The following is a 20,732-nucleotide window of genomic DNA, read 5'->3' on the forward strand; positions in this document are numbered from 1 at the left end:
GCTTTGAGCTCACCCTTTAATATATTCTAGGAAGCACTCACAAAACTGCACTGATTGAATGAAAGTTTTCATAACCACATTTTTTTTTTTTATGTAAGGGTTTGGATTTTTTTAAATCTGTGTTCTCCTATACTAACCTTCCACACAGATAACATGCCTAGGGTTATTTTATAATCTCTCTGATCAGTGGCCAGATTGGTACTGGCACATGTTTCATACTGTCTGAAAAGAACATGGTAACAGGTGCTTCAATGTTTCTGAATTCAGCTCATGGTCAAGAGTCACAATACTAGACAGTAACAAACCCTCTATAATTATGGAGATTGAACAAGGAGCAAGATCCCTGCCTGAGAAAGAGGACATTCCTTTCTGAATAAGCAGCACCAGTGACACTGAATGACAAAAATTAACTGAGAAGAGAAGAAGTACTGGATGATTGTGTCACAGGAAGGAGAGTCAGAGCGCTGCGTCAGCTCCTGTATGTAGGTGTTGTTACAGAAAAAGAAGTGAGGTCAGAGAAGGCTGTGTCATAGCAGAGGATGACTCAGATGAGTAGGGGAGGAGCTCGCCATTGCAGATGGTTCAGCAGAGAATGAGGACAGCAAGTTATGATGGTTCTGTGTGGTGTTGCATCTTTTGCAGAAGAAAAAGCCTAGCAACTCCTCACAGAAGTCTATAGGAAATGAATGGAGGGAGGTGTCTTTGGCATGTGGGAGGTTATGTGAGGAGCTGTGGGGGAACAAGGAGAAAGGAGTCTGAGGCAGGCAACATGAGTCAGAGCACCCACCATGAAGAACGTGAAAAGGCAGAAAGCAAGCCTAAGACTACACATGAATATTCACAGGGAGGAGGTGGGAGAAAGAAGCTGAATGACTAAACTACAAGAGTTTAAGATTTGCCAAATACAGCATGCTGTGCCTTAGCCTGAGAATTTTGGGGGTTTTCATGAGTTTTGACACTCAGTATCTTAATCTGCCAGCAACTTTCACAGCTGCATGACATTCACATAGGGCTGTCTCGAGCATGCCCATGGAAGCATTTCCCCATCTTATTCAATGCACGGCTTCTTTTGAGTTCTTCATCATTATTCCCATCTGGTGTGTCTGGAAACAGACTTACTTACAACTGAGATGCAGTGGTTGAATGGCAAAATGATCACATGAGAAAATACATCTTTTTGGTATCATAGTGAGCAGGCTGTGTGCACCAGGTGTTTCCTCACTGATGTGGCCGTAGGCCCTCAGTTGGCCAAACAGGTTAGAGGATCTCAAATGTTCTTTATTAAAATTTTGGGGGCTTTTACCATCCTAGTATCTTATTCATCTCAACCAGATGGATGGAAGGTGAAAGCTGTTACAATCTGAGTGTTACTGTTGAAGAGGGTTTTTTGAAATGAGCTGGGGCATTCAGCCAAGCTCCAAGTGAAAATGTGTCAGCAGTGCAATTGACACCTGCACTGTTAATCTTGGTTGCCAGTAACTGCAGTGTATTTTGCATCATGGTGCTCTTTTAGCTGTAAAGAAATTGCTGCAGCACAAAAGATCTGTGTACAGAAATCCACAGTTTTCACTGGCTTTATTCAAAATCAGAATTTAAATAACAAACAGCTCTATGGGAATTGTATTTGTTGCAATATGTAGAATGGAAATTTTTACCAGCAAATAGAGAGAACATGCCTCAATGTGGAGTAACTTTACCAAAGTATACAATTGTTATTCTTAAATCACTTACTTAAAAACTGGTACTCTAATCTTTCACAGAACTGGTGTAATGCTACAATCCTAGCTGGAATCAGACAGCTGGATGCTTTTCTTTGCACAGGACTAAGATGTACTCTACTGAGTTTACTATGTGAAATGCTACTTAGAGCAGAAATGTGTCACAGATAATTTGACAGATACCATCCAGCACCAAAAGTATGATGTAATGAAGAATCAGGCCAAATATTTCTGGATTGACCAATTTTGCACAAGTATTTTGAAACCTTAAAAAAAACCCCAAAGAAATTGTTTGAGGCCAAAACTATACAGGATTGAATGCAAGAGATGTTAGAACACCCAATTCTGTCCATTAAATTTACATATCTCTGTGGTATTGTATATCACATGTTCCATGTCAACATTATTTTTAGCCATTTCTTAAAGTATATTGCCCTGGCCCGTCATACTTCAATGATTATCTTAAAGGTGTTCATATTTATTTCATCTTATTTGTCAAGACCATTGTCAGTTGGTTAAACTTACAAGCCTAATCGATACATAAAATTCACATATCGGTAATAAATGTAATTAGTATACAAAGGAAATGTTTTAATCAAGTTACCCAGGAGTATATCACTCCTTTATTGACATCTTGCTATTATTAGCTCTGTTAACAGCTCCAGCTGTCAGAGACATTGAGGTTTCCATAAAGTGAATCCATTTGTAGAAAGTTAGCAGCATTTATCTCAAATGCCATTCGATCAGGTCAAGGCTACAGAGCAGTAAGTCACACATCTCAGCTCTCCTTTTCCTTCTGACTCTGCTTTGTGTATCCTTGACTGTCTTCATACCAGGACTTCCCTCACATGGAAGCCAGAGGGCTGGAGGGGACTGACATGCAGTCAAATCTTAGCCTGACAGGAATTTGGGATGCAGCCAGTGACCTTGGTACCGAGACTCGTTCCCAGTCCCTCAGTACAGGCAGCGACCCTGTTAGCTCTCCCTTTGATTTTTTTGTTTGATCTTATTTTTCTCAGTCTTCCACATGCTTTGCTGGTTCATTAAGAAATTTCCCCAGATTGTTTTCAGCATATTCATTGCCTTTTGTGGTAACCTACTCTAACAATTTATTTGTTCAACAGTTCAGACTTGACTGCATGTTGCCATTTGATACAAGAGGGGATATAGATATGTTCTTTCTCCTGTGTTTGAGTTTAATGGCTGTTCTTTCACATGGATTCCTCTGAGACTCACTGTGCTTTTTCAAGAGTAAATCACATCCTATGCATAATGATTATAGCTGTCTATTTGGAGTATTTCAACATGATTGAAAAATGTGTGCATGTTGTGGGCTTCAGAGTTCTCACTCCTGCCATTCAGTTTCTTACCCTATTTTCTCCCATTTCAAGTGTCCCTCTCCTCCTGGATCCATCATCATTTTCTACCTCCACAATCCAGGAGTTTCTAAAACCTCATCAGAAGAGGACATCTGGGAGTTAAGAATGTATTACTCTCCACCACATACAAAATACACACTGCGGTTCATTCACCAAGGCAATGAAATTGGAAAGTCAGTATAAGCTACCTAGCAGGATGGTTCTTAGAATAGTGTTTTCTTTTCAGTAGAAATTTCATCAGTGCATATTACAGTAAAATCTTAGCCACTCTGTTTATGTTCACCATAAATCTTTGTTAGGTTCTCTTTTAACACCAAGAAAACCTATGGCAGTATGATTTTCACATTCTTCAAAAAAAAGTATTGCAGGAATATGCAAAGCAGAAGTTAGGCAATATTGCAATACTGAATAACAACAGCACACACCTTGCTAGATTGCTCTTAGGCATTAACTTTGTCACAGAGGTTACTCTCAAATGTCAGGACTCGTTGAGGAAGTCAACTCCTTCTACAGCTCCATCTCTTTAAGGAAGCCACTATTTATAGACATGTAGGTAACACTGGTATTTGATAGCAAACTCCAATTGCAATGTAAAGGCATATGGAATACAAGACAAATATCTAGTGGGTGGGACCGTGCTATCTCCAGGTTCTTCCAAGACTGGGAAACTATGAAAAAAAACCTGAACTCAAATGAAGATGCTGTGTTCGCTAACATGAAAACAGTTCAAATAAGAATAAATTTCTGTTGATTTTCTTGTGTTACTTGAAATTTTCAGTCTATTCAAAACACCGGAATCAGTCCTTGTTTAATATCTGTGAAATAGGTATTACTATAAAGGCCAGGTTGGCATTAATTCTTTCTCTCTGTTTTATGCAGTTGGTGTTTTGCAAGGTCAACCTAATGCAAGGCCCTTTCCAACCCAAACCATTCTACGATTCTATGAAAGTGAGAGTTAAAAAAAAATTGTGGAAAAGAGGAAAATTTTGTGGAATTTCTAAAAAAGTTTTGCAAGACATGATGGATGTCTCAGGGCTAAAATCTTTCACCCCAAGAATTAACAGAAAGAAATTTTCATTGAAAGACAGAACAAATAAAAAGAAATATGAAAATGAATGGCCAGGAGACGAAGCATCAAAAATTGGCAGCAAGTGGTGTCTTGAATTTGTCACTCCTTTCCCCGTTCCTCTAACAGCATTTTGTATTTGTTTCAACAAACAAGATTTGCCATCAGTCTTATACATGGTGGATAAGTTGCCTAGCTAGAGCAAAATGGTTTCCAGTATGACCCTTGGGATAGCCCTCAGGACCCTCCAGATCTCATTGCTGGCAAGTTTTAGCATCCTGGTTTTCAAGTGGCCTAACTGGAAGAAATATGTTTGTTCACTGCAGCTCTGGACCACTTCTTAGCTCCAAGCTATTGAGTTAAATATCCCTCATCCTTTAATTTAAACTCTTATTGTTTGCAGTTCTCAGTGTTCTAAATGTTCTCAGTGTTTGCAGTTTTGGCACTGCTTGTACAAACTGTACTTTAAGGACAATAAAGTCATGTTTTGTGAAATTACAGAACACTGATTTTTGCCTATCAGCTAGAACCCTGCTGTGGTATCCACAAACCACACACAGCATAAACATACACGATGGCACACAAATCCATCACTCCTGCAGCCCCTGGTGCTGAAATCATCTGCACCTTTCAGTCTGAAGATCCACAACACTCAGACTTTTGAGAGCACACAGGTGCAATGCCTCCTATAGATCAAAATTCTCCCCTACAGCCAAAAATACCCTCAGAATACAGCATAAAAGAAGTCCCATCCCTCCTCTAAGCAGGTGTAAAATACATTTTTCATGCTGAGTCCTGGAAACAAAAACAGTGCTCAGGATGTCTTGATAGCTTCTATTTCCCTGTTTGCAAATTTTTTGCATGCTTTCCTTCCTTTGTTCTCACAGCTGTGATGTAGAAAATAAACATAATCATTTGAAGCTCATATTATTCAGCTCTCTCAAGGCTAATGTCTGCCATCTACTTCTAAGGTACACTCCCATCTTATGCCACCTCTACCTAGAATGCAGATCGAAGAAACTCCTAAGAAAAGCACCCTCAGTACAAAGCTCTTTACTGACAGTTGTGGATGGTAAAGAGGGTTTCTCAGATAAAGAAATAAAAGAATGATGATGTGAATTATGTTCACATCTTTAGCCACACAAGACAAATCATTCTGTTGCACTGGCTTCATAGAAATTCCACTGTCCTATTATTAGAAATTTTCTGTGAATTTAGTCCTCATTAGCAAGTCTACCTATTTGATCTTTGTGTTTGGCTCATCTGGCAAAATGCCAAGTGCCAACTACAGAGTCAGAGCCCCCTCACAACCCTGAGGGAAAGGGATGAGGAAACCCTAGAATGAACACTTAAAATGGCAAGATTTTTATGCTGGTTTAAAGGTAAACCGGCAGGAGAAATGAACTCAACACAAAAAAAATTGTAAGTCAGAGTTACAATTTAATAAAAGTGTTATAATAAATGCAATGGCACAAAGAGAGATTGGTTTTAACCCAAAAAACCCAGAAATATAACCCAGCATCCTGGGGCACAAACACAATGGTGTTTGTTTTCCCTGATGCTGAGCCCCACGTGGTTCCCTTGAGTCCAAAGTAAAAGGAAGTGAAAAAACCTGTTGGTGCAGTTGACATTAGCAGCATGGTCAAGAGTGGTGGTCTCCTCCTGTTGAGGTTCTGGTCCTCCTCTGGATCCAACTAGTGGTCCCAGATGTCCTCAAACCCCAAGATTACATACCCTCTGGTTCAGGTGGGAGCACCCAGTACTTCCTTCAGGGTGGGGAGTTCCAAAATGGGTGATCTGACTCTGTGAGTCATGGGGTATTTTTTGGAATTGTTGATGGCCCATTAGCAGGCATGACCCCTCAGGATGGGTGTGGAGGTGCTAACAACTTCCTGAAAGAGAGTTATCAGACCTCTTATCCCACAGGCTTCTTTAACACCCAGCTTACATCCTGAGAGATTGGGTGTGCCCTGGGCAGCTGCTGCAAACGGTCCATTGTTAACAGTTCATGAGAAAGGACACGGAGGGTTTAGAATAAACAGTTTTGGTTACACCCACACAGTGATAAACTGGTCCTGGCTTACTGAACTAGGACACTTTTATATTTACATAGAAGAGAGAAAATTGAAAGTCAAATGCAAAATATTCAAAGGTAGGAAGAAACAACAATACACACCCAATACAGATTTCACCACTCAGACCCACAAAAACACTCCAAAAGACATCTCCCAAGAGATACTTGACAAGAGAGGAGAAAAAAAATTCAGCAATAAAATGTTTACTTTCCTGAACTCAAAACAACTGCAAAAGTAGTGGTGAGTGGCAGCGAGGCCTAATCCTCTCAGAATAGCACCTTGCACCTCAGTCATGAAATAAAAAAGAGCTAGGCACCTTCTACACCTCCTTTGATTTGATGTCAAATGATATGAAATATCTCTTTGGTTGCTTAAGTCAGGTGATGCTTGTCCCCTCTAATCTATGTAATACTATCAGGGCCTACTAAAATTAAGGTCTAATCTAGGCCTAGCTAAAACTAAGGCCAAAACTACCACGGTCTTGCATACCAATAGGGAATAAATCTTCTCTTCTGCACTATGTGGAAAGCAGAAGTCCTTGAATTTCCTTCCACACAGTGAGAAACACTAGTCATGCAAAGCCATAAAGAATTCCCTAAGAACTTGTAGACTTCAGAGTCTTTTTAGCAATGCTGTACATGCTCATCCAAACAGGCCCTTGATTATCATGTAGGGCTGTAAGTTTCTACATGCAGAATTAACCTCTCAATAGTGAATGGAGATGCTGCTTAACTGGTGACAAAGTTGAGAATGCAAATAGCTTACTCAAAAGTGCTAATTTTTAGGGATATTAAATGAGTAAATAAGATGATATATAATAAGTAAATAAGTAAGCAAATAAATAAATAAAATTCCAGAAAGAAAAGTACTATGAGAATATGAGAGAAGAATTATGAAACTTTCTAAAGGGTATTATCATCCTCTTTTTGCCTAATTTCCCCTGTCCAATAGACTGTGTACCTTGGAAACACTTCCACAGGAAGTGAGGGTGAGACATATAGAATGTGTCTATTCCTAAAGTTGAATTCTTACTTCACAAGAATTACGAGTATGAGGAAGGAATGGTCTAAAGTGAACAAGGGCCAGGTACTTCTTTAAAGTAACTGATTCATGACAATTTGTTCAAAAAAAAAGAATACTGTAAGACAAAAACTCTTTGTGCTATCAATTTTGAGAACAGAGTCTGAATTTTATTTGCACAAATAAATCTACATTGTTTTCAGAGAATATTCACAGTGGATCTGATTTTTTACTTCTTTGTACCTTGTACAGACTTCTAGATTTTGATCTGATTGTCTAAACGCAAGCCTATGGTGGCACTTGAGACATCCAAGGTAGTCCTACCCAGCCCCCTGTATGGTCTGCCAGATCAGATGAACATGGGAATTTCATAGGTCCTGTACCTTCCAGCCCAACACCTCCCATCAAAGGGCGCTATGTCCCATGTTTAGGACCTTGTCAGATGCTAGGTTTAGAAAAACAAGGCACTGAACACAAAGTAGTCAAATTTTTATTTATTCTGCTATTTGTAATTTAAATGTAAAGAGCTGCATAAAGACATAGGGTAGAGAAGAAACATGTTCAGAATAAGTATTGTATTTAATTTTTTAAAAAAACACTAATACCTATCCTGCTTGCCATTAACTTAAGAGCCAATAACAACAGAAATTGTTATGCCAATAGAGTATCATTAAGCCTGAAGGCTTTTTTGCTGCTCCTAGAGTGAGTATCAAGAACCACCTTCATCCTGAAAGGCCACACGCTTCAATTTTAGACTGTTTCAATCCTTCTAGAACATGGCAGAGTAGTGCTCCCTAGGAATAAAACATTTGCTTCATTTCTGCCTAAAGGTGAGGTTGAAACTATTTGTTTTTAAACCTCATGCTGTCATCTATAATTAATGGTATGACCCTGACTACAGAGCTTGAAAGGAGTATATAAATTTTCAACTGCAGTTCTCGTTTTTTTTAATTTGGCAACAAGCCAGTTTCTTAAGCTTTTATCTTTGAATATAAAAGGTTATTTCTAGAGATTGAGTGCTTCATTTATTTTCAGTACTTTTATTATTTTCATCTGCTAAGATTAGCAGTGAATGGACTTTTGCTGTTTCAAGCTGTTTGTTAAGCCATGTTGCCCAAATCACTGTAGGGAGATTGGTTTCCCTTAAAAAAAAAATATATGCCAGCAGTTTTTCTGCCACCTTACATTATTTGTTTTAAATAGTTGGTTTGGCAAAGCATTGCCATTTTGCCAGAAATGCAAAGGGCCATTTCTATCATGGTAGATGTACCAGCACACCAAAACAATAGCCTTGTCACTCTGAAAGTCACAGATCTAAAGGAAATTAGGGCCTTGTACATATGGTAAACGTGAGCTATGCAATTAAAGTAACACTTACTTGCTGGTTGGAAGGAATCACACTGCAATTAGATTATTGTAATATGTGTTCCAACATGCTGAACTGAGTTGAAAAAAGACCACATGAGGCATGAGCCAATGCTTATGGAAGTCACTGGAAGTTTTGCTATGTAATTCCCTGAAAGGCAGAACTGAGCCTTACTTTGTAAGTTTTGTGTACAAATATGAGGTTTTCCACAAAATATTGCACATATTTTAAACATCAACATTCTCACAAATGAAACAGGACTACTCAATACTCCCAGATGGTGAGCTATTAAAACAAGAAACTGTTTTTCCTGTATGGCTCATTCTTCGTTCTCCATAAACACAGATGTACCAAAGGTGAAAAAACATGGACTTGCGTTTTTCAGAGCTGCATGTGATGTTGTCCCCTGTGCCCAGCTAGTAGACCAGTGACTTTAAAGAGTAGGAATAAATTCAGACTACAGCTACCTGATTGAAGCAACAGCACATACAATCAGGATCACCTTGCCCTGAGCACAGTCTTTTCCTCCATCTCCCAACCAGTGGCATCACCACCTACAGCTGATTAGGACACAAGACAAAAGCTAGGGGCAAAATTAATTTCTTGGATTCATTTTCATCTGGAGAGCTCCATTCAAAATAATTTCTGAGCAATATAAAATTACTTAAGTCAGCAGAAAGGACCTTGTTTTCCCACATCGACAAAAGACATGGGAAATGTGTGGTTTGAATTATACACCTGTTTCAAAACCTTAGACTTCCAGGCAAAATGCCGAGGCCTTAGAGAAAGTGAATGACCTGCTTTAAACTCATCTTGCATCTTGTATGTAAAAAGATGAATCAGACTGCAGACAGTAACGAAAAGTTTCAGGTTTTTTTCATCTCTGGGCATGCCAATCACTACATTTGTACAAGAGGCCACACATATCACAGTGAGATAACAGAAACATTTCCACAGACCCACTGATTTGCCATGTTGGCTTTTCTTTCAAAGGTCCTTCCAAAACAGCAATTTTTCTTTTCCTTCTGCCCATTGAGCTTATTGCTTTCTGTTTTCTTCCATAAAGAAGGCTGTGATTGCTGTCATGTCTTCACCTACCAGCAAGAAAGGCTTTGTCCCTATTACAGCAAGAATTCAATTGAGAATTGTGAGACTTCATGGATGTTTCCCAGGATATATATGACACCAGTATAAACTTTTTTAAATTAATTTTATGAGGAATTAAAAACTAAGCCCTTATTCATTAGAATAAAGATACAGTCAGGGTGATCTTAAATGTCATGCTTAGGTCTTTTCAAGTGCTTTTAATTTGAAAGAAATAAATTAATGTAATTCTCTAATTCTCATGTAGCTCAAGGGCCTTTATACTTGCTACAAAAGTAAAAAAAATATACCAAAAAATTGCTATTATTAGCTTGGCTGCCTTAGGGAGAAAAAAGAAAGGGGAGGTAATTAGTTATTATACATATGTGCATGCCATTAGATATTTCGTGTGATATGCAAACTGTTTCTGCTAATTCCTTTGGAAACAAAAAGTATTCAAAAATAAACTTGTAAAGCCAGAAGTTACACACATTTCCTTTCTCACTTAGAGATCAGAGTTTTATGTGTTTTAGAGAATCAATATATTTTCTAGTATTTTATGGATGATTAGACCAAAATATTACTAATATCAACAGAGTAACATTTTCACAAGTTTATTAGGATTTGCTCTTCGAATCATTATCTTCTTATGATTGGTAAGATAGGGAAAAAAAATCATCAAACAGAAAAGAAATTATATGAAATGCATTTTGTCTCTCTTATCCAACAAATAAGTAGGGAAGGTCAGGCATGAAGCATGATACAAACAATCATTGTTCAGTTACTTATAAAGTAATTTTAATCCAAAAGTTTAGATAGGACCATTTTTAATTATACACTGGGACAACAGACAATGTAAAGTTGAAACACAAATCTGAAGACAAAGAATGAAAATAAAACATGTTACCATTGCCCATTTTGTATTTCAAAACACTAAGATTTAGAAGTTTGTTCATTAAATCACTGTCACAGGTTCATTTCAAGGTGTTCTTACAACACATTCATTATTTGTACTTGCAGAAAACACTTAATGATTTCCCAAGTCTGTACAAATTGTTTTAGAGAGGAACATCTAGTCAATGAAAGCAGTGCAGTTTTCCAAGTACTTGGTAGTCAACCTTGAAAAGAAAGTGTTTAGTTTCATTGCAGTAGGTAATGCTTGTTTTCTAAGATACAGTCTGTTGGATCCACTCTCAAAACTGGGCATGCTTTGGTGATCAAGGTTAACTTCTTTTTCATTTTCAATTCACTGGTTTTCCACTTTCCAGTGTTTTGGTGTTTTGTTGTTTTTTTTAACACAGAGAGTAATACACAGTGCTATGCAAACAGAGACTCTGCCTTTCCAAGGACTGATATGCTCCTGCTTCCAAAGGCAATGGGAACATTCTGCAGGCTGAAGGAGCACAGATCTGAGGGTCATTCTATTCAGAAAATCCTTAACTTTCTCATGCTCTTCCCAGGATATTCTCTTGCTTTTTCTACAGATGTTATGAAGGGGAAACAAAGAGGCAAGAGAGAAAGCTGTGTATGAAAGAGAAGAGCTACCACAGGAGAATAAGGGAAGATAAAAAGAGGAGACAGAAGGGAGAAACAAAGAAAAAATAGCATAAATTTAGAGTAATAAATGTGTTTTTCATTTGGCTAATTGTACATTGACCTACTGCTGTCAACTAAATAAGCAATTAGCAGAATACTTACAGACATCCTAAAAAAATTTAGATGTCTCTTGAATTTGTTCCTCATATGCCCTAGCTAGATTTCCTTTTTTTTTTTTTTCCATAATCAGGCTCCAGGATGAGGTTTAGGAAAGCAGATTGTAATTACTCCACTAGATTAATTTTCTTATAGATCAAGTCTTTTCTCTGTAGAATGAAATATAGTCATGATATCTCATCACAGTCTCTATTCATATAACATTGAATAATTTCATTATACTCTGTACCCAATTTCCTTTCATGACAGATCCTCAGCTTATGCCACTTGGTATAATTCTGTTGAAGGATCAGATCTATGTCTATATTAGATTTGTAAATGTCCTGTAGAAGAACTAACTGCAGATTTATAGCATCTTGAAATAGATATTATGATGTTTAAAACATTAAAAAAATGTATCACATTTTATTGCAGTTTCACATATGTCACAGAAATGTTACTTCTATGACTCCATGAAAGTCCATTTCGATTAACACCATTATGAATTAAATGAAAATAAAACCAACATATGATCATTTCTTGCAGATATGTAGGACTTCAGCTGTAGTGGTCATTTTACTGCCTTGCTCAAACTTGTGTTCTTCCATACACAGCATGTAGTCCATTGATATTTGAGGATCTTGGTGTGCTCTATGAAGACCAATGAATGGCACTTCAAAGCAAGTGCATCCAGTAAGGATTACTGGTACTATTATTTATCATCTATTGAAGGTTACAGTGGATTTGGGTTTATTGATTAATGTGATACAGTGCTTTTTCTCTTGAGCTCAGAAAAGGAATGGGTGCCTTTCTTGCTATTTGACATGACTTAAGGAGAAGCAAAAAAGCATTTTGTATTTTCATCTTTCTCCTTTCTATATTCAAGCAAAAAACATTAGTGGCATGTTCCCTTACTATGCACATGATAATATCAAAGAAATACAGTCTAAGAATCATTTTTAATGTATTTCTTTTATACCTAACTTCTACCATCTGTATCTATGATATCTATATTTTTCCCTTGCTTTTCTGTTACCTCCCACACTGTATCCACAGCATCTAAACATACCTTAGCAGTAACACATGGCTATGCCTCTCTCCGGCTACCAACAGCATCATTTTACATAAGAGTTATAGTCCCTGTCAGCCTGAAGACATGAAGACAGAGTAATTTTCTAGCCACACTCTCCTATGAATTTTGTGGTTGTCTGACAATGAGGCATAAGTTTAATAGCATGTCTGTATTAAATGGGCAGTGACAGAAGTGCAGGACCAAAGCTTGCACTAACACTAGTTGTGGAAACATCATCTATCAACTGTGAGCACAATCCGCAGTTTACCCTCAAGCAAAATGATTTCAGCTGACCTGATGCACACATCAAAGCCAGCAGCTTTTGAAAACCTGACACTATTTTCTTCACAGCTCTTTCCTTTGTAATGAATAGATTCAGCATGTCATAAAAAGCTATTGCTTCCAGAAAGGAAGGGTTGACAAGTCAGCTCTGCTTGTATCTTCTCTACGGCCTAAGTGTTAGTCTGAACCTCTGCTCAGCATCATCTTAAGGCATCAGCCAACACCTGAGCCCACCCACTCTGACTGCTCAGCCAGCTATGAGCAATGACTACATCCCACTAACCACTATACATAGTTTTTATGCCACCCCCAAGGTTATATAGTATGGGGTATCCCCTCAGTTGGTTGAGGTCAGCTGCGCTGGCTGCCTCTCTTTCCCAATTTATGCACATTCCCAGCTCCCTGCAGGGCGGAATGAAAAAAAAAGACAAGTTTTGGTTCTGTGTACTTACTTCTCAGCAACAGCTAAAATGCTGGTGTGTTGGTCGTACTTTTTAGTCACAAATCCAAAACATAGCACCATATGGGCTGCTGTGAGGAAAATGAGGTCCATCCCAGACAGAGCCAACACATTAGGCTATTGAGAAAAAAAAATCCTGTGTGCAATAAGTTACCAATAACAAAGGAAGAAAATAATCTGAATTTTTTTTCTTCATCCTTGCCCTAGGTAGAAGGCCATCCACCTAATCACCACCTGCACTAAGTCTCAAAGTAGTTTTTCCTGTAACAATACTGACGGCCACATAAACTGATGTTCCGCTCTTGATTTTCCACCATGTCTCCCTCCAGAACATGAATTTTCATTCTCTTTTAAGTAACAACCTGAAAAGTTCTTCATCCTTGTTTCAGTGAATATCGCAGTGTCATTGTTACAATGATAAATTGAATGAGAAGGTGAACAGATACTAAGCCAAACCCCTTTTACTTCAGTAGAAATATTCTCACTGTAATGCACTACTATTAGTCAGACATGACTGTGGCTCTATATCATCACTTTTCCTGGAATTCCATAAGTTAAGAAATCATTCAGTGGTAATTAGGAATTTGGATTTCTTTTTTTTTAAAGAAAGGGGGAATAAATGTACTAATTCTGATAACAAATATATGGTTCACAAAGACAACAGTAATTGAACTATCACTCAGCCTTGAGCCTTGGTACTTCAAGATATCATGGCTGTGTTGCATTTGCAGAAGGGACAAAAAAATTAAATATGACAACTGAGGGAGCTGAGAGTGTGGCTTCAGAATTAGATCTGATAATAAGAGTTGTGGACTCATAGTTCTGAAACTCTGCCTCCTTTAACCCACTTTCCAGTTTATTGCTGGAGGTTCAGCACATACAGTACAAACTATAATCAAAAGATGGATGTTAAATTGTTAATGGTTGCCTACTCAGAGAGAAGTAACTTTGGGGAAGGAAGCTCTTTCCTCAGAGTGTTGAAATGAGGACATTTAAGAGATCCACTAAGCTAGAGAAAAAATATAGAAAAGTTCAAAACTAAACAGGAAAACAAAAATAATGGGCAGACTTTCATAACAAAACCAAATGGATTTAATTGAAGTACCATTTAAGGTCACAGGGGGCAGGATAGTCCACAGGAATTTACAGGCAAACAACACCAGGGATGGTAAAAACCCATGGCCATATTTTTATGATAAATATCTTTACAGCAAAACTCATGTCAGCTGAGGGGTGAGAAAATGTGTGCTTTTAAGAAGAGTGCTAATTCAACTGTATGTCTGGCTGTACCTGGGAGTAACATTTAGCTTCTGATAGTTTCACCACAGATTTTAAAGTCATCTCCCAGTGTGGAGAATGAAAATTTCAAAATTTTTACCATATTACCTATATTCATTTGCTTTTGCATATGGTGGCCTGGGACCTAATACTTGATGTAATTTACCAGATGATCCAACAAAGTTTCCCTCCATCTCAAACTAATTTATCTGTACTATCCCATATGTGCATTTCCCAGGAGAAGTGAATTAAGGGGCCTGTGGTCCCCCATGAACACTGTCTCTTGTTACACATGTGCTCTAAAATCACTTGAAGTGTTTACTATGCAGGCTTCTGTTGTTCAGAACAGCTTCACATTGCCTTGGGACCAAAGCTGTGTTTACCCTTAGCCTCTCACTGATTTTCAGAACAGATTACATCAACAGTTTTTCTATTGTTGTAGGCATTACTGATATACACAAACCAGAAATGAGCAAGGAAAAAAAGACAGCACTTTAATCAGTAAAAATTGCTTCTGTTTGTTGTTGACAATGTCTGGACTTTTCGGATAAAGGACTTGTTGAATATGGTAACTCACATCCTCTCTCCTATCTTATGGTGATGATATTTCCAAGTTCAGCTTGATGCTTGATGAGAGAGAAGCACTGAAAATCTGACTTACCCCTCCAGAGTATTAGTTTGTCTTCAGATAAATAGGAAATTAAATTCAAGTTGGTAAATTCCACCAATGAAATAATTGAATGTTTCCTGAATCAATTTAAGTCTGAATATGATTGACTAATTCTTTTCCCAAGCCCTTCAGTTTGTCATTTCCTTGGTTTTGTGGGAGATTGTGGTAGCTTTAGTTAGGCCTTTTGGTAGGCCTCAGTTTTAGTAGGCTTGATAATGTTACGTAGATTTGGAGAGGCAGGTGTCACCTGACTTAAGCAACCAAAGAAATATTTCATACCAGGTGATGCAAACTGAGATATAAGTAGAGTAGGAGGTGTACTCTCAGTTCCCATCATGGCCGAGGTAGAGGCAAGACACGCAGCTGCTGCCCTGCTGAAGAGGGCCTTGGCTGCTGCTCACTGCTACTTTGCATTTTGTTTGAGATCAGGGAAGTAACACATTTTATTGTTATTCTCTCTCTTTTGCCTTGCTGGGTGTCTTTTGGGGTGCTTTATGGATCTAGAGTGATGAGGTCTGTTTTCAGTGGGAAGTAAAAAATTGTTGTTGTATCTAGCTTGTGTAAGTGCTTGTTATATTCTAGTTTTCTTTTTATTTTCACCTTTCTGTATTAATATGTATAATTAGTTCAGGTTTGTTTACATCTTAGAGTTTCCAGGGCTTTTTCCCTCCCTTTACTCAGTGGGGGAGAGAGCAGGGAGGGAGGCTCTGGCACTCTGTATTGGGCAGTTGGCATTTTGCCAGCTCAACCCAAGACAGACCTTGAGGAGAAAAAGCAAATGTTCCCTTTGCAGTTCTATTAACCTTTCCTATATATTGCCTGAAAAGAAATATCCTGTATGAATATGACACCAGGAAAGGATGGACAGTACCGTATTTATTGACATCTAGAGAATTCATTAGTCAATGCCATTTTCCAGAGCCCTAACTCAAATATTCCTTTTCACAACATATTTCACAAAATATTCCTTTTCACAACATGAGGAATTCAGAGGACTGCCAAGCAGCAGAAGACTTCTAAAAGTTCATTTTTTCAAGGGCAATTCTGAGAAGCATGATTCTTTGTGTCAGGAACTCTAATGTTCACACACTCAACAGCAATGGAAAACAATGAGGTTTGAGATAAGAAACTGCTCGTTTGAAAATGGCATTGAAAGAAACTGCTCGTTTGACAGCCTCTGGACTGTCATCAGCATCTTCAGAAGATTGAATACGGCAGGAAAGAGTGTTTATTAGTGCTTCTCATACCTAGACAATGTGTCTTATGACAATGATTTTTGTTTAAATGTAAAATTATTTCTATTGCCTTAATTCAAGCCTTTATAAAGTAGTAGAGCCAGTTTTCTACTCAACTGTTCCATGTATTACTGCTGCTATGATTTAATTTGTACAGTGTAGTTACAGTCCAAGCAATGGTGCTCTGGACATGTAGCCAAATTCTGGAAATACCATTAAAAATTTGATATTTTGACTTTCAGACCATTTGCAAGACTAAAGTGGTTTTTGTGCTTTAAATATTGAATCATTTGAGTAAGATTCTTTGCATAAACAAGTAGTCTAGTGTACTTTCTAACACTACTATGGACTACTATGGAATTTTAATAGCCGTAAACAATTCAGCTTAGGAATCCACATGGAAAGGTAATTTCATTGCCTCTTTTAGGGTCATGGTTTCATTACAGTTTTCACAATATGTAAGGAATCTAGACTGGGGACACCTAAAAGGGAGTGATGCATTTGGGGTGCAATTTTCCAAGGAGGCTAACTCACATGATATTTTATTGCAAGGTTCACAGTAAAGAACATTTTTTCCAAAGTCCCAGCTGCGGAATTGAGTCCTATAGGGATACATAAGGATCTCAGCTTTTATTTTAAATAAGTGACTTCCTAGCAATCGTGATTACTGAAAAAATGTGAAACCACTTCTCAAGACTAACAAACAGAAGGAAATACAAAGAATGAGGCATTCATTTATTTAAATCTTCTGGTATTTAATCCTTCCTCTTACTTTTTTCAAGAGTGACTCATGATTTTTAACTTGCACGATTAGTAACACTTACTTTCAAAACTAGAGTTTTGAACATCAGAAGTTACTGACACACTGTATTTATACACGTTTAGTCTCAACTGGCTTTATCTGGGTTAGCTTGGCAAAATTCCTCCTCTTGCTATTAATTTACATGGAAGATTTCATGGAAACACTGAAACCTTAGGACACTCCTGGGCTGTTTTGTCACTTTGTTCACTTTTAACCCCTCAAGCCTCCGTCCAAGTGTTTATCTATGGGAAGAGTCACAGATCAAAGGGTCATTGTACTCTGAGAAAATCGACACCCTTTGATCATTTGACAGTTGTTTTTCTCAGGCAGTGTGGGCCATCCTCCCTCTCTCCTACATTCCTCCTCACACATATGCAGCTTATTCCAAGCAGATGTTAGCTAGTGCATCTGCCACTTTGCTTCTCAAATGACTTGCAGAACCGTATCTGCTCGATATGAGCTAGCTATCTTAGAGGCTCTCTTCACATTCATTTCTTCCTACTGCGTGTTTTCATCCTTGTCCACTTCCTATATCCCACACATGCCTCTGTCTCTTGCTTCTCTTCTTCCTCTTCATGTTTTTCATACCTTTTCCAGCTGCTGTCTTTTTTTCCACCCCCTATTTACTCAATTAAAAAAAATGCTGAGCAAGAAGGTGGCTTAACATTTTGTAATTGTAGATAAGGACATAGAGATTATGTGATTTGCCCAAGGCCACACAGAAATTCTGTGGCAGAAAGTTGAATTGATTTTAGGTCTCTATGACTCAACAGACTCATAAAAGCAGTCTTATTTGAAGAATATATTTTAAACAACAAATCAAAGATTGAGTCCAAATGAAAACAGCTCCAATTACAGGGTTGCTTTTATCTGCAGTTTCATCTTAGCACTACTAGGCACATGGGCTGTGTCTAGACTTACCAGGTGGGGCATGCTGCAGTGCCTGTCTGACTGACTCATATGCCTGGCTTTTGTCTCCCTCGATCTCATTTACAACATGGCTGAGGTACACACCCAGGCCCACGAGCTGAGGGGTGCAAAATAGATGTAAACATATAAGAGTGAGTGTCAAAGCTCAAGTTGTCCAACAAATGTCTCTGAAAAGTACAAAGTTCTCTAGGATTTGGCCCCTGTCAACCTAATCATTGAAACACAACCACAACTTTTTCCTTTTTCTTTCTTTTATTTTTTTAAACAAACATTTTTTGAAACATAATTATTCATTTGTGTCAAGACAAACCACCAGTTTACATGAGGTTTCATAGGTATGGCTTTTAGGTAGAGTATAGGTGTTTGTTTATATGAAATTTCTTAATGCAGTGATAAACAAAGCTGTTTACTTATAACCCTCAAAACAGAGTCTAATGTTGCTTTATGCTATACTCCAAGCCATAATGTCATTATCCTTGGCACCGAGCTACTAGAAAATTTTGTCAACCTGTCCACAAAAATTAGCTATGCAATAGCATTGAATTCTAGGGGCTAAGCCAGTGCTTTGACCTGCTACAGGGTATCTCTTGTTTTGCAGTCACTAGAGAAAGTTCTCTTAGAAAAACAACAACACAAGTTTATGATTCACTTTCAGACTTTGTTCACCTAAATGACTTGTTTATGCACTATGGAAGGAAAACAAGGGATTCCAGAAACTTGCATACACAGCATGTCCCTGTTTATGCCTTTTAATAAATGCACACATAAATATGTAAGAGGGAAGGGCCGGATGATATTTCAGTGAGGCTTTTCAAGTTACCTGTCTTCTACACTGAAGAATGATCATCTGCTATAAATGAAGGTTTAGTATCTTAAATTAATATTAAACTGTGCAACAGAGGAAAAGTGTTGTGGGGTTTTTTAAGTTTTGTTTTTAAGTCCTGAAACTTGATCTGAACTGAAAACATGACTACAAATGTGAGCTGGTTCAGGGGAAAGAATAAGAAAGGTTAGGAATTCAGGAGACTGTACAGCTTACCAAAGTTAAAAAAAAATATTTGTTTATCTCAAAATTCTTACCTACTAAGAAAACCTCAGGTTTGCATCCAGGTGTCCAGTAAATCTGTATACCCCTTCTTAATTCAGGTTAGTCTTTTGCTGTATTCATTCTCCCTTTGTCATGTCTATGTTCTCTTCCCTGCCGTATGAGATTTTAGTGAGCAACATTCACTCGCTCAAAGAAGTCGGGTACAGGAAAAAATAATTGAGAATGTACAGAAGACTGAAATCCAGAGTAGGGAATTGGAAAAGTTGAACCCTGTCAAATTGAAAAATTCGTTTATGATACTTCCAGTGAAACCAAAAGAATCTTGATTGAGAACCAAAACAATAGATTTTTCTTGGCAAAGTTTCAAATAGAGATGGGTAAAGTTCACAAAGCGAACTGCTTTCTACCCTAAAAGACTGATAATCTGATATGAAGTAAAGCCACACTACATGCTGTTAGGGATGCATTAAAAGCTCTTCAAGGACTTTTACAGAAATAAAATATAAGTAAAAAAAAACTATTTATGTACTCCAGATTAGTATAAAGCAATAGTAAAGGTACAAATTTACAGTTTTCATGGAAGTGTTTACTGAAGCAGAGAGCACAAGAAGCAGCAGAAAATTTAAGAGTCAAGGAAAAGAGTTCACATCACTCCATTAATGGAGCGAGAAGCAGCTAATTTCAATACACTGGATAAATTCACTAAAGAATGCTGAAGAAACCAGGCAAAGTGATTTCTGATCTGGTAGAAAAGTCCTGAAGAACTCATTACGCCAAAGAAATGAAGAAAGGGAAGCAAAGAAGGAATTGCTGAGGAGAAGTGAAAGGAATTTAGAGGAAAATGGATCAGTTATATTGCTGAAACACTTCTGAAGTATAAAAATATATTATGGAACAGTTTATTTGTATGGATTGAAAAATAATGAAGTGATAAACCAATATCAATTTGTCAGTAACATATCTTTACAATTCTTCTCTTTACCAGGACAACTGGCCTATTGGCTAAGGAAATAATTCAGAATTACTTAGAAAAGGAGTTATATGTGATTTATCTGGTCTTTAATTTCAAATTACTCTACATGAAGAAAACTGGGAAATATGGCTTTGTTTAAGTCCATGGCATAAGATCGGTGCACACTGCTTGGGAAGAAAACAGGCTTTTAGGCAGCTACAAATTGTTCTCTAGTCAAACAATTGTCTGGAGTGCATAGAAATAGTGCCCTCCTCTACATGTTCTGAGCTTAGTTACATTCAGTATTTTAAAGTTCTGCTTTGGCAGGTGCCTGAGTTTCTTCTGCCATCATGTTTACTGTCTAGTAAAGTTCTAATGTATATACTGTCTCTGCAGGGGAAAGAAAAAGAAAAAGAAAAAAGGAAAAAAAGAGGTCAGCTGCTTGAAAGGTCACAGGAACAAGACCATAGACAGGCAAAAAGGGTCTTCTTTCAGAGTCTTTCAAAGGCAGTTATTTTTCAGCACTGGATAGTGAAAACATAGGCACTTATTTTAGGAGAATGAGTTTACTAGAGATCTAAATTGCAGATGTGTTTAAACCAGG

The sequence above is a fragment of the Pithys albifrons genome, chromosome 1 (assembly GCF_047495875.1).
Source record: "Pithys albifrons albifrons isolate INPA30051 chromosome 1, PitAlb_v1, whole genome shotgun sequence".
NCBI lineage: Eukaryota > Metazoa > Chordata > Aves > Passeriformes > Thamnophilidae > Pithys > Pithys albifrons.